General features: G+C 42.7%; 1 protein-coding gene across 6 annotated transcripts in view; it reads right to left on the bottom strand.

Moving 5' to 3' along the window:
* Positions 1-16,316, bottom strand: part of HDAC4 (histone deacetylase 4) — a 166,289-nt gene that overhangs the window by 65,887 nt on the left and 84,086 nt on the right. The gene's annotated exons all lie outside the window — the stretch shown is intronic.

The raw sequence follows: 16,316 nt of genomic DNA, 5'->3' as shown, positions 1-16,316 counted from the left end.
TCATTTCATAATACATCTCTATGGCTGTGAGAAGGGAGCACGCAAATGGACAGTCCACGGCCATCCGTGCCAGCAATCAGACAGTGGTTACAGCTCCGGCCGTATGCAGGGGGCCTAACAAAGTCATTTAAGAATTGGTTAGGAAATAGGTGGCTTTTCAACTAGTCCTAGCAAACTCCAGCAGGACATGCTGCCAGAGAGTTAGGCCTCATGCACACGGCAGTGCCCATAATTTTCGGGCCGTTCTACCATTCAAAGTATGGCCCGTAAAATACCAAAAAGTAGAACATGCTCCATAATTCCTGGCACAGTTCTACAACACTGACATCTATCTGTAGCCATAAGGAAAGGTGCCCGCGACCAATTGAACTGAACGGGTCCGCAATTACGGAGATTTTTTTACGGTCGTGTGCATGGGGCCTATGACCGTGCATTTGCATCCGCAATTTATCCGCCGTGGGGCCGTGAAACTGGAACGCAAAAACTCAGGACATGTTATTTTACGGGCCAGGTTCACACTACTGGTGAAATTGTTGTGGATCCATGAATCCTGACGACAGCAAACACCAGTGTTCTATTAATGAATTGGTCTGATCTTATAGACTAATAGGTTAAAAGTATAATGGAGTGCACACTTATACGTTGTACACATTGATGCACTGTACAATGGCAATTTTAGGGGGAGATCAGACGTGGCTGAAATAATAATTAAAAAAATAAAATTAAAACAAACGACCACGAGTTTTGCGTCCAAATCTGCATAGGTTACAGAGCAGATATGATGCAGCAGAAAAATGGGTTTTGTTAAATCATTTCTATGTATTGTACTGTAATTTGTTACATATTTTTTGTTGCAGAAAGCGCAACACCACCACAAACTTGGTAACTTAACCTAATTTGGCGTTTAAAGGTGAACCCCAGTGTAAGGCCCGCTTCACACAGCCGTGTTGAGTCCCTGAGATACGCATGTCGGCCGTAAATTCCCGGACCGAACACAGTTCACAGTACATTTTAGGGTATGTTCACAAAGGGAAAACAGCTTTTAATTTTCAGCCTTTTTAAGCATCAAACGTTGCGGACGTTTTTGGAGCCGTTTTTCTACTGACACAATGAAAAAATAGCTCCAAAAACGGCTTAAGAGGTGACATGCACTTCTTTTTATGGGGCGTTTTTTTCAAACGGCCACGTAAAGAAACGACCCGTCGGAACGAAACAACGTTTTTTCCCATTCAAATCAATAGCCAGATATTTGGGGGCAGTCAGCTTCCGTTTTTTCAGCTATTTTTTGGGGCGTTTACGCCCCAAAAACCGGCTGAAGATAACCCGTGTGAACATACCCTTACGGCTGTGTAAAGCAAGACTAAAAAGGTACGTTCACACATTCAGGATATTAATAAGCATGTGGAAGTTCAAAGGAGCTAATCTGCGGCTTTCAACGTGGCATCCACGAGAATAATGAACATGCTGCAGATTATCAACTTCAGAATTCTTTTTTGAGCATGTAAATGGGGCATTAAAAACCTATACACATGCGTTGACAGCCCGAATATCTACTTCTAAAACTAACAGTTTCTAATTACGTACACAGTCGCTGCACATGTGGTTATGTCACCTTTATTGCCCTATGTTAATAGTTCAGGTGCCACATTATAACATCCCTGTGTTGATATACCCTTAACTTGGGTAAAATATTCGGGCAATACCATGCGTCCAGTAATCTTATCAGTAGTAAAAAAATATTCAGCCATTTAACTGGAATCCTTTTGGTTATACTGTATACACTTCTGTGGGTAACTGGTTTGAACAGAGGATATACGTATACTACCCAAATATAGTTTGGACACAATGGCCAACATTTATCGAAAGAGGGGTCATTTTAGCCATGGTCTAAGTTAAAGCTTGACCTACTTGATTGACATACTGTACGTTGTGACAAATTTATGACAGCTCACGTCTTTTTCGATAAATTTTTCATAACATGCATCACTGCCCTTCATGTTGGCTAAAATTATGGCACTTTACTTCAGGGTCTGTGTGGAGTTGAGATTGGACTTTATTTTCTCATTTGTGACTTTTTAAAAAGTGTCATTTTATAAATGTGTATTAACCCAGGCCAAGCAATAAGCCATGTCCACTTTTACAATTCGAAACGCATGGCCCAAATGGCACTAAATTCTGGCGCAAATGGTTAATAAATCTGACGCACAGCTGGTCAGACACTATTTTGGCATAAAATGCCGATGCAAGTGCAAAATGATAATGATAAATGTGAACCAATAAGTATCAACTCTACTACAAAGCAGAAATCGGAACACCACAAATAAAGGAAAGATCCAGGGAGACCTGACTACCACAACAAGGTTGAGGGAAAAAAACATGACGACGAACCTCTAATGTGTCTACACAACTGCAGTAATATGCGGGGAAGGTGATTTCACCGGGGCCCAAAGGAATAACCATTCTGCGTCATCCTTCTCCCTTGACATTATCCTGATCAGATACCCAGAGAACAAAGCGGAGGTTTCAACAGGTTATTAAAAAAAACTATCAAAAATTCTATACACATACATACAAATCAAATACAAAACAGCTTTCGTGACTATTGGCTACAGAAATCTGTCCATCCCTTTTCTATTTATCCTATTTTTACGATAGGGGCTCTCAAACAATTCACTTTTATGGCTAATATGGTGGAATTTGGAGTCAGCGTGGCTGGGGGTCCCAGTTCTACTATGGCGGTGTCACGATTCCCTTCACTGAACTAGCGTGTAAGCGCTGCGTACATTATGTCCAGTACGCTACATTATGTGGTGTAATGTCCACACAGGCCAGAAGCACATGCGTCGTGGGAGTCCAGTGAACAGTGACATCGCATAGCGTGGCGCCATCAATTATGAGCCAGGGGGAGGCGCTGGGCAAGGTTAAATGCAGAGACCACGAGTACTTGCCAGGATGTGGACCGCATAAATGGCCCTTAACATATTGAAATAAAGTCAATTTTCTCTGCAAAGATGATGATTGGAAGCCAAACAAAGGTAAGTGGGCACATGGTCTTAAAGAAGGCCTACCAAACGCCGGTACTTGTTGGGTAGTCAACCAGCTGACAAATTCCCTTTAAAAACAGAAATATGGACCTCCACAAGATCCAGCTTAAAACAGTCAGCTCACTGAGCAAAATCCCTGGAAGTCAAAAATAGAACAAGAAACGCAGGGAGGTTGTAAGTGAACATGCTCGTGTTTGCTTTTTCTTCAGCATCCATTTAGTCATTAACTACAGGCTGTGGGATGTGTGCTTTGCTGCGTGGGTGGGAAGAGAGTAGAAGAAAACACTCGATCACACATTAACTAAGCTTTATATGCATTTTTGGGGCTTATTTAGTTGTGTTTTAATCGGTTTTGTTCAGGTTGCGGTCTTAAAAAAACCGACAAGAAAAAGAACATTGACACTAGAAACAATGTGAGCGGAGATACACAGAATAAGAACGTTATGTTCAGGCGAACCAGCCCAGCTATATCTTCTTATACGGTCATCCACAAAGCCATAAGAGTCCGTGAGGGTCAGCAGTTGTTAGAAGAGGGGCACAGTGGCTCCAAGACTGGTCATGCCGCCTCATAAATATGAGCGCGAGAGACATTAAAGGCCTTAAAGGGGCTCTGTCACCAGATTTTGCAACCCCTATCGCCTATTGCAGCAGATAGGCGCTGCAATGGAGAGAAGAGTAACGTTTTGTTTTTTTTAAAAACGAGCATTTTTGGCCAAGTTATGACCATTTTTATATTTATGCAAATGAGGCTTTCTAAAGTACAAGTGGGCGTGTTTAACGTTATGTACAACTGGGCGTTTTTACTTGTTTTACTAGCTGGGCGTTGTGACTAGGAGTGTATGATGCTGACGAATCAGCATCATCCACTTCTCTTCGTTACCACCCAGCTTCTGGCAGTTCAGACACAGCCGTGTTCTCGAGAGATCACGCTGTGACGTCACTTCCCCAGGTCCTGCATCGTTTCGGACGAGCGAGGACACATCGGCACCAGAGGCTACATTTGATTCTTCAGCAGCATCGGCGTTTGCAGGTAAGTAGCTACATCGACTTACCTGCAAACGCCGATGCTGCTGCAGAATCATATGTAGCCTCTGGTGCCGATGTGTCCTCGCTCGTCTGACACGATGCAGGACCTGGGGAAGTGACGTCACAGCGTGATCTCTCGAGGACACGCTGTGTGTCTGTACACTGCCAGAAGCTGGGTGTTAACGAAGAGAAGTGGATGATACTGATTCGTCAGCATCATACACTCCTAGTCACAACGCCCAGCTAGTAAAAGAAGTAAAAACGCCCAGTTGTACATAACGTTAAACACGCCCAGTTGTACTTTAGAAAGCCTCATTTGCATAAATATAAAAATGGTCATAACTTGGCCAAAAATGCTAGTTTAAAAAAAAACCGTTACTCTTATCTACATTGCAGCGCCGATCTGCTGCAATAGCAGATAGGGGTTGCAAAATCTGGTGACAGAGCCTCTTTAAAGTGGTATTCCCATCTCACCCATTTATTGCATATCCACAGGATATGTGGAGAACAGGGGGTCGCTTGCTGGGCCGTTTCCCTAAATCTCATAAAACTGAATGGAGAGACACGAGTTACGCAAGCAGTATAAGTTGCACATTCGTTTTCAGGACAGAATAGAGAAATATTTGACAGAAAATAAAATGTTTACACAGACTTAAGAAAAAAAAAAAACAGTATTGCCTCTAAAAGGGTAAAATTTGAAGGCAAATTTTGTTTTGAAAAGGCCAATTTTAAAGTGAACATTTAATAGGCTGGGGCCTTTGTATGACATCCAAGTAAATATATTCAGACCACAATCACCATTGGTCCCATTCATGGTCATTTACTGGTGACTACTTTAGTAGAGTGAGTTTAATAAAACAGACTGGTTGCTAGGGACACACTGCCTCCCAACACAGCTGTTACAGTATCCATAGAAACCATACCGCCCACCTTTTGGAGATGGGTGGTGGTGGAGCTCTATGATGGCACATTCAGGTAGCAGAATGTCTCCATAATATAGCAAATAGAACCCCACATAAGACAATATCCAAACATCTACACCATTCCTCCTTAACGCACTGTCCTCCTCAAGAAACTCCGCTGGATTGACAATGCACGGATAACAGGGTAGCCGAAAAACTGATGGATAATTGTATGGATTCACTGTTTCTATCTAAAGGGGGCCATACACTTTAGATAGAAGTTGGTAGATGGTTGAACGAAAGTTCATCTGGTAAACAATCGTTATCCCGGCACAGACAGACACATTTTATATAACGGAGGATATGATTGTAAACATGACATCTACACACGCCTACTATTCTCCCCTATGGGCTGGTCTTTCACGGACGATCGTGGGTGTATCGACCAAGTGACCCATATACAATGAATTACTGGCGACAATCGAACAGAAAATTCAATCACAACCAACTCCTTTCCAGAAGAGGACGGTCTCATCAGTTGGCCAAAACGATTGTTCGCTGTTAAATTATACCCGATGTTTGTGCCAATCGTGTATGGGCACCTTAAGGCGCAGTTCACATACTTACTTTTCTTCGTGTACGTTTTTATAGTTTTGCGTCCGGTCTTCTAAAAATGATAACGTTTTTTGTTCTGTTCTCAAGCCAAATCATACTTTGTAAAGTCAAAACATAGAGGAGGAAGAAGGGAGTGGCTGCAGTGTTTTCTGGCACCAGTACTGAGGGGCTGGGCAGGGGGAGGCACTGCATTTTACCTATGGAAACGTAGGGTTTAAGACTGCAGACGTCGTCCATATGTCGCCATTGACTTCAATGCAAATCAAAACGTATACATGTGGTAGAAGTTTTGGAAAAGTACTGAAAAGCATAGTAGACTACGCTTTTCAGGACTAGGGAAAAAAAAAAAAAAAAGGTAAAACGTAAGCACACAAAACGTAGACACACACTACACCATTAGGGCTTCCGTTGCGACCATAGAAATCAATATACACGCTGTGGTACATGTTTTGACACTTTTTTTAATGTCAAAACGTGCACGTCAGACGTACAGTAAAAGCGACATAGCCAAAGACTGTCAGTAAATAGATTTTTCAAACAAACATAGGTGGAGACTTAAAAACACATTACACGAGTGGTTCTGGCAAGACTATGGCTTGGTTCACACCTGCGTCGGTGTGTACCGTTGTTATGCTCCTTCAGAGGAGCAGAAAAAGGGAACAACGGTTCCGTTGCACAACGGAAAACGCCAGCGGCCGACAGAACCCATTGACTTCTGTCGGCTTTCCGTCGGGGTGTCCGTGATTTTACAGGAAACAATAGCGCAGTATGCTGCACGGTTGTCTCCGGTAATCTCGGCCGGATCTGCAACAGAGACCCCAACGCAGATGTGAACGACGCCATGCAAAGGATATACATCTCTAAAGTAGAAATAACACTAGCGGCTATAAATTATAATTAAAAAGAATAAATACTACTGAACACTGCAGTAAGTGTGAACGTCTCGTTCTCTTTTTTGAGAAACAATCGTTATTGTACGTTGCATTATTAACTAACGAAAGCCTTGTCAACTGATGATTTGGGGTTATGTGGGGGTGGGTGTTATTAGTTTTGTAACATAACGTGAGGAATACGAGGGGAAGGAGAAAAAGGAAGCAGTTACATGCCAATGATCCGTATCTCCCCCCAGACCCTGTGCCTGACTGAGCCGAGCAGACGAGAAGACAGGAAGGTTATGCTTTGCTGTGAAAACCACACACATTTCCTCCCAACTATTTTTCTGAGACCACCAGAAAATTCCACAAGTGATGTGTTTGAAAAGTGCTCATTGAGCCACTTAATGGGGGGCCCAGCATTCCAAGCCAGGCCCGGTTCCCCTTACATGTGGGCATGAGTGACGTGGGTTAAGATAGCCTCAGAATTCATGTTTTTCATAAAAACACATGGCCATACAGAGAAAGCTGAAATAGTACGATCCACAATAATGTACAGTACAATGTATACACTCTATTTGCTTTATGGAATATCAATTGAGTCAGTAATAAACCATTTCAATGCCCAAGGCTACGCTATACAGTGGCATACATTACCCACGGACCAAAAAAAAAAATCTGCAAAAAAAGTCACGCTGCAATCGGTTTTTTGTGGGATCCCTTCATATTAAAGTGTACAGTAGTCAAAAAGTGTGCCGACACATCGCTCCCTTTAAAGTATGTCCAAAAAATGAAAAAGGATTGGCACATTCATTCCTGGACATACACCACAAACACGATGTGAACATAGCCTTAATCTTAGGAGTGATTCTGCACTCGGGGCCGTTGCTGGGCGCATCTCTTCGTAAATAGTACTATGGCTGCTTCAAAGTCTACAAACCGTATACAAATATTTTACGTAATCGTGCACAACGTGTGGAGGCCATAACACTGGCTGGGACCATAGGACTGTAAACTGCACAATTGAGGTAACCAAAAGCAACTGTGACGACAACCAAAAGGTGTGTTTGACGGACCAGCTATTGTCACAAACCAATGATCTAAGACTTGTGCCACCAACAGCCTCACTAATGTCTATTAGAATGAAACTTAAACACTCAGGACCTAAGATATGGGTCCCGATCACATTATAGTGGCCGCCCGGCCCATAACTATTGCCTATAGCAGATGGTGAACTCATGAGAAAATGTTATTCATAGACACCCCATATTCTAGTTACCCGCTTCACAAAATACGTTCGGGCTACGCACGTCACAGCAAACTTTTTTTTTTCTTGAGTGCTTAATCAGAGGTGACTATAACACAATTAACAATTAGACCAAATTTATGAGCTGTGAGAGTGATAAAACAACGTTACCACTACCTGTATCTCAGGCTGAGTTAGTAACATAAGATTCTAATATAGGATTTATTTAAAAAATAAAATAAAACAAATGTTCACTTACAAACCTCTACATATAGAGAATATGGTACTTTATTTTATTGGGTGGGGGGGGGGACTGGTTGCTTGTAAGTCCTTACTATCAATACAAGTGTTTTGTATACTATATACAATGCTTCATTTATAAAGCCCCCCACCCAGGAATCATATGTACACATTCAGACATTGAGGATTCCACAACAAAAATACGCAACTGAGTACAATACTAGTGAATAGGGATTTATACCATAGCATTTAACGACACGTTTGAACATAAGACAGTGGTCCGCAACATGTGGCTCTCCAGCTGAGAGAAGATTGCTAGAACAAACGCAACATACTAAATAGTTTATAAAACAGGCAACATGAGTTTATGGCGACACAGAAAGACAACATAAAAAATATGAGATTAAACAGGAAAAGTTTCAATTAGCCCTTAACCAAAAAAACAGGCCACCCATACCCCAAGACAGCTCATAAAGCATGAAAGAGTTTTTGTTTTAATGCTTTTGTACACACTGAAGGCAATGACCGTTCACACTGATGACTTTGTTGAAGCTTTTTACACGATCAACACTAACTACACGCTGTAATGTTTAGTGGTTACATTACAAGTTCTACAACATTGTTCACTTATAACTTTAGTAAAAACCGAAATAAAAGAATGATTGAAATCGGAGTCTTTATTATTTCCCGTTTGTTGATCTGGCTGTATTCAGACGAGAGTTGTAAAACTCGTCAGTGTTTCTTCAAGGAAAAACTGACGATTTTACATCAGTTTTTTTCTGCATGTCAGTTTTAAAGGTCCGTGTAGCAGCAGTGATGATCACCGCTAGCAACCCACCAGTGAAAAACTGACTTCACTCGGATAGAATCCATATGGTCTTTTTTTTTTTTTTTTTTTTTAACTGACCCATTGACTTGAATGGACACATCTAGTGCAAGAAGCGGACCAAAGTAGTGCATGCTCGGACATGTGAATTGGCCCATTGACTTTAATGTGTCACTGTTCAGTCAGTGGGCTGTCAGTTTTGCACATACAGATTTCCCTTTTTTTCTGAATTTCTTTAGCAACTGAACCGTGAAAAATATCCAGCACATGGATATATTCTGTCTGCTGTCCGTTTTGTTTTTTGGGGTTTTTTTTACGCACCCAAAGCCGATGTAGCAGTGTATGGGCTCATAGACTTTCTATTGAGTCCGTACTCCGCTACACAGATATCCAAGAAAAGGCCAAACGGAAACGAAGTAGCTGAGCGCTTACACTAGCACTATGTCAGAACTTTGTCGAACGTTTAGTTACCCTTTAAAGGGGTTGTCCAGCTTAGAAAACATTCTCATATAACCTCTGAGGGACTTCAATAGAGATGGGTCCACTGTTCAGTTTCCTCTGGCCAAGAGAGCAGGATCCTGAACACATGTAGGAGATTTGTTGCAGATTTTTTTGTTGTATTTGCGGGTGAAAAATTTGCAACGGAAGAAAAAAAATCTCATCTACATACCGCTAAAGATTTTCTGCACAGAAACCAGAGAATGAGGCAGATTTTAAAATTCACGTGCTCATTCTGTTCTGGATGTTCACTGCGGATATCAGCCTATTTAAGGGCTCGTCCACACGCTGCGGAATTGTCGTGTTTTTTCCGGACGGGATTTGATGGAAAAAACGCAGCAGAATACAATGGATAAGATTTAACAAATCTCATCCACATGCTGCGTAAAATTTCCAAGCCGAAATTGAGCATCAGTTTCAACTGAATTGGGACATCCCAATACAGTGAAACCTCCTGAGACCACCAAAATTAAAAACTGAAGTGAAAAATGGTCCTTTAGAAGGTTGGCCTCTCAATGCAGATGTTCAATAAACATAGGATATAAGACAATTAAAAATCTGTCACAGAAAAATTTGGTCTAGATCAGGGGTCTCAAACTCGGCCGGGTAAGTGGGCCACATATAGAAAAAATGGGAAGTTGAGGGGCCTCATTACTTTCAAATTTGATACAATACAAAATTATTTGATCTACTATAACACTATACCTCCATAGATGCTGCCACAGTGCCCTCCACAGATGCTGCCACAGTGCCCTCCACAGATAATGCCACACAGATCCCAAGTAGATAGCTTCATTGGGGCTCCCTCTAGGAGTGAAATTCCCAACCAGAGCGTTGCCGACGCTTTGGCTGGGGATTCCTCTACTTTTAGAGCCCCTGACTACACTGTCCATACACAGTGACGTCAGGGGATCCTCCTGGACCGGAATATGATATCAGGGGAAACCCCAGAGCTGGAGTCCCGGAGCAGACCACTAGTATAGGCTCTGCGCCAGAACTCTGGGGAAGCCATTAACATCAGTGTCCATATATGGACAGTGATGTCAGGGGCTTTCCCAGAGCTGGAGTCCCAGAGCAGAGCCGCTTCTAGCACTCTGACTGGGATTCCAGCTCTGCTCCTGACATCACTGTCCATATATGGACATGGATGTCAGGGGCAACCCCAGAGCTGGAGACCCGGGCAGAGCGCTAGTAGGCTCTTCCTGGGACTCCAGCTGTGCTCATGACATCACTGGGACTCCTGCTCTGGGGAAGCCCCTGACATCATGATGTCAGAAGATTCCACAGAGTCCCGGAGCAGAGCAGATACTAGCGCTCTGCGCAGGACTCCTCTCTGGGGAAAACCCTGACAACACTGTCCATATATGGACAGCGATGTCAGGGAATTCCACAGGGTCCCGGAGCCGAGCCTATATAGCGCTCTGCCCGGGACTCCGCTCTTGGGAAGACCCTGACACACTGTCCATAAATGTACAGCGATGTCAGGGAATTCCACAGAGTCCCGGAGCAGAGCCTATGCTAGCGCTCTCCACGGGTCTCCGGCTCTGGGGAAGCCCCAGACATTGCTGTCCATATGTGGACAGCGATGTCAGGGAATTCCAGAGTCCCGGAGCAGAGCCTGTACTAACGGTTGTGTGTCCCACAGGCCGCAGATGACAGCCCCAGGGACCACATGCGGCCCACGGGCCGCGTGCTTGAGACCCCTGGTCTAGATCAAGACGGGCCTTCTCAAAGAGGTAGTCTTTTGAAGAGATCACAATACATAAGAAAAATATAATAAACTATGGCTCTAACTTCTTATTCAATAACAAATGGCCATTTTGAGTTTTGGCTAGTAAGGGTCAGTTGAGACGTAGGTGGTAGGCGGAAAAAAAAAACTTCCTTGAAATTCTTTTAGTATTTTTTAAGCAGATTTTGAAATGCCAGCGTTTTGACGCTTTTCTTGCTGCGTTTTGTTTTTTTTTTGGGCCCTTTTTTTTTCTTTTTAAATGAATCAAAATACAATAACTGCACACAAAAAAAAAAATCTTCAAACAAGCAGCGTGTTCTTTTTTTTTTTGCCTCCCATTGACTTCAATGGAAGGTCAGGAAGACACTACTACAAGAAAGAGCATGCGGCATACATAGAAGCTGTATCGTTCTCTCAGCCGAATCAGTCAGTCAGTTCGGCTGAGAGTAGGTCCAGAGTGTCTCTGACACACAGGATCCACCTAATATCGATCACATCTAAGGCTGGGTTCCCACAGGTCGAATAGGCTGCATAAAACCTACGCAGCGTATCCAACCGGGAACCCACAGCACATCCCGCCCAAAAAAAACGCAGCATAGAAAACAAAAAACACCAAACGTTCACACTTACCCTGGCCGTTATCATGGTGACGCGTCCCTCCTTTGCCATCCGGCCTCCCTGGATGACGCTGAAGTGGTCACATGGGATGAAACATCATCCCAGGAGGCCGGACTGGAGGAAGAAGCAGGGGGTTCTGGGGTAAGTATAATTTTTTTTTTCTGAGTTGCGATTTTTGCAGCGGAATAGCAACACTTTGCTATTCGTTGCAGGTTTTGCTTCCCTATTGAATTCAATGGGGAAAACCCGCAACAGAAAAGCAACGAAAACGCAGCATATATTAACATGCTGCAGATTTCAATTCCGCACCGCAGGTCAATTAAGGTTTTAGCTGCGTGTTTTTACCGCAGCGTGGGCATGAGCGTGTACATGCTGCGGAATTTTCGCAAAAAATTCCCTTGCGGAAATTCCACAGCGTTTACGCTACATAAGATCCCAGCCTAAGTCCTGCGGGTCAGAGACGCAGGACCCGCTTTTAGACGAGATCACCATTAGGTGGATCCTGTGTGTCAGATACACGCAGGACCCACTCACAGCCAAGCCATCAGTTGAGCTAAACCAATGGAATCTGCTGAGCCAGAACGATACAGCCTCTATGTATACAGGGTACATAGAAGCTGTATCGTAAAAACATTTTTTCATAAAAGTTCATTGAAAGTTGCATAGAAATCGAAAAAAAAACAAAACATTGACTTAAAAGGGTTGTCCACTACCGGACGACTGATAACCTATCCACAGGACAGGTCATCAGTATATGATTGGTGGGGATCAGACACCCGATCCCCGCACAGTTAGGCTGCTCCAGCTGCCTCCGGGCACCGGACGTACATGCCGGAAGCAGATGGCTCCGGCCACGGAATAGCGGTTGAGCTACAGCTCTGCAGCACGGCCGCTATGTACAGAACCAACTGCTTCTGGCTCCGTGCATCTCATAATGTGCAATAACATCCACTGCCCGCAGGCAACCGGAGCAGCAGAACAGTGCGGGGTGCGGGTGTCGGACGCGCATCCGATGACATACTGATGACCTGTTTGGTGGATAGGTCATCAGTTGTCCGGTAGTGGACAACCCCTTTAATAAAGATAAAAAATCCTTCTAAAAAGGTTTACATAGCCTTTAAAGGATAAAGCTATGGAATGCTGTTCTGGCCATGGTTAACAAGGGTGCCACCAATATATAGAAAGATTGTATGTCTAGACTTTGCAAAGTGTAAAATACCGTTATTTCTCAATATAAAACAATCAATCCTTCTAAAATTTAGGACAATTCTCATTAACCACTAATGGCTGTTGCCATTATATCAGATACAATTGAAATCTACAAATCCTCAACATTTTTTTACAAATTGGTAATTGTCCGCAGCATAATGCGGATGCTTTAAGCCAAATGGTGGGGGGGGGGGGGTAGGTGTCAACCATAGAAAACATTGAAGTCACCCACGAGTTGCCATGAGCAACACCACAGTTAAATTTTTTTTATTTTTCTTTATATATAAACCAGCTCCATGGACGGTTTGTGTCGCAACATAACATTATTTCGGTCAGAAAGATCTAATCAGACAAAAGACTGTCAAATCTTTACTGTACATCGCTGAGGAACTTCAGGTTCTGCCTCAGTGATTTACACACAAACCACAGACACGCTGTTGTACGACCTGAGGAAACACTGTGGTTTCTCTCTAGTAGACACTGTGGTTGTGAAAAAGCCCAAGTGTAACACAAATCCCAAGAGATCCCCACTGGCTGCTCGTCCATACTTTGCAGTAGTACCACGCAGAGCCCGTGCAATGTACCGTGCTACTCCAAGTGCATCATTATAAAGACTTCACCTTAAGACCACCACCCAATATTTTTCATGAGAAATAAGGACATGTGTTATAATATTGGTGCTATAAACACGAGAGAGTCCAACATTAGATGTTTACATGCTATCAACCAACAACTTTAAAGAGGCTCTGTCACCAGATTTTGCAACCCCTATCTGCTATTGCAGCAGATAGGCGCTGCAATGTAGATAACAGGAACGTTTTTATTTTTAAAAAACGAGCATTTTTGGCCAAGTTATGACCATTTTTGTATTTATGCAAATGAGGCTTGCAAAAGTACAACTGGGCGTGTTTACAGTAAAAGTACAACTGGGCGTGTATTATGTGCGTACATCGGGGCGTTTTTACTACTTTTACTAGCTGGGCGTTTTGACGAGAAGTATCATCCACTTCTCTTCAGAACGCCCAGTTTCTGGCAGTGCAGACACAGCCGTGTTCTCGAGAGATCACGCTGTGACGTCACTCACTTCCTGCCCCAGGTCCTGCATCGTGTCGGACGAGCGAGGACACATCGGCACCAGAGGCTACAGTTGATTCTGCAGCAGCGTTTGCAGGTAAGTCGATGTAGCTACTTACCTGCAAACGCTGATGCAGAATCAACTGTAGCCTCTGGTGCCGACACGATGCAGGACCTGTGAGTGACGTCACAGATCTGCACTGCCAGAAGCTGGGCGTTCTGAAGAGAAGTGGATGATACTTCTCATCAGAACGCCCAGCTAGTAAAAGTAGTAAAAACGCCCCGATGTACGCACATAATACACGCCCAGTTGTACTTTTGCAAGCCTCATTTGCATAAATACAAAAATGGTCATAACTTGGCCAAAAAATGCTCGTTTTTAAAAAATAAAAACGTTACTGTAATCTACATTGCAGCGCCGATCCGCTGCAATAGCAGATAGGGGTTGCAAAATCTGGTGACAGAGCCTCTTTAAGCATTTTTGTACGAATTTTTTAATCAAACATACAGAATTACTATCATTTTATGGAGTGGAATCCATGGCCACATTCTTTACTTTTTCTAGGAGTCGCGGTGGAAGTTTCTCCAGACTATGTCAAGTGGTTGTTTGAAGTATATGGTGAGCTAACCACGCTGGCTCCTAAAACACCTGCACATTGCGTTGGGTTCCTATCTTCTTAAAACGGGTAATCTTTTGCGCCACGTACACCATTTCAAGAGGGACATGGCAGCAAATTGCGACAGGCTCATAAAAACATGAAATTAATTCTGTAGGTTCAAACTGGAGATGTGCGAGACAAAGCCATGGACCATGGAGACAATTTTTTAGTTTTCTGGACTTGTGGTCAATTATCCCTGCAGCCTCTCCTCAGCTGAAGATGGCTGCTTACATGGAAGAAAAGTTTGCATTGAACTGGACATCACATATGTCTTGGGTTTCCTCAAGGTGAAATAGTAGTAACTGATTGAAAGATGCATGGACAATAAGAATTCAACCATCATTACATTTCCAAAAGACAGGACAGTATACAAATGGCATATGAGAGCACGCATGTAGGTGCCTCTACATGTGGCCATCATAATATAGTAGATGTGTACAGTATTTATATTAATAGGAACTTCGGGGGAAGAGGAGAAGTTTTCCATTGTAACGATCAGCAAGCTTTTCAGGCTGACGACCAAATGAACAATTTCTGAACCAAGCTAAGAAATGGCGGATACCCACCCTCAATGCTTCTGGTCTAGGCAGCAAGAAGAAGATGGAAGCAGAGACTTCATATGCTGGATTGTGGATTGGCTTTAAGTATTTTTATATTACTATTGTGTTTTTTTGTTTTTTTTTTAATGTTAAACAGAAGACTGTGCTCCCTTGCCAAAATGTTACTAATAAACTCAACTCCAGGTAGCAAATCCCTTGACGCTGGCACAGACCGGATGATAATTTAGCCAGTCTGATTAATAACCAACAGTCAAAGATGTAATCTGTGTCTATGGTGTCCGTACTATCCACTTAATCCATTAAAAATTATTTTCCTATAGAGATTTTTATGTGGATTAGAGAAAGATGCGCCAACATATGAACTTCCATCCAGCTTTGGCCAAATTGCTGCACCTATGACTAAATATCTTATTTATTTTTATATATATATATATATATATATATATATATATATATATATATACACATATATATATATACATACATACATATATATATACACACACACACACACACATATATATATCTATCTATATCTAGATCATATAACACCATCAGACTTGACGACCACTCTTAGAAAACATGCCATAATATATATCCAGGGCTTCGTACATGAATCTATTCCAATTTATCAAATTAGTGGAATGATTTACCACATGACTGTACATTCTGTATCAATAGCAGCACAGCTAATAAACGGCTTATTATCAATCCAGGTACTTCAGGAACATTGTAATAAACGTGTGAGTTTGTGTCCAAAAGTTCAGAAGTGTCATAACAGCGAAGGTTAAAAAAATGTCTTTTATGTAAGGACATATTAATAACACAGCAATACATAAACCGCCAGCATTTCGGTAGTGGCCTTACATGTGCAGCACGGTGCGGGGATGGAAGAGGTGAGACCATAACAATTAATCACCACACAAAGAAAAGAAGCTCGATCTGGATCCAACACATCAAACCTACTAAAACATTTATGCCTCACCATTAGCAGGAGAGTAAGGAGCAGAAAGAGAGAGAGCGCTGCAAAGATAATATTTCTGTCGATAGGAAAATGATAGGACCTTCCATCCCCACCCTTAGCTTCCCGGAACTGCTCTTACCCCAGCATAATAAACATGCCTTACAGCAGATCCTGTTCCTTATATACCAATAGAGTCAATTATTTCCAGCTTCAACGTATTATAAGGAGCGTGGT

The sequence above is a fragment of the Rhinoderma darwinii genome, chromosome 6 (assembly GCF_050947455.1).
Source record: "Rhinoderma darwinii isolate aRhiDar2 chromosome 6, aRhiDar2.hap1, whole genome shotgun sequence".
NCBI lineage: Eukaryota > Metazoa > Chordata > Amphibia > Anura > Rhinodermatidae > Rhinoderma > Rhinoderma darwinii.
This window is presented reverse-complemented; position numbering and strand designations above follow the sequence as displayed.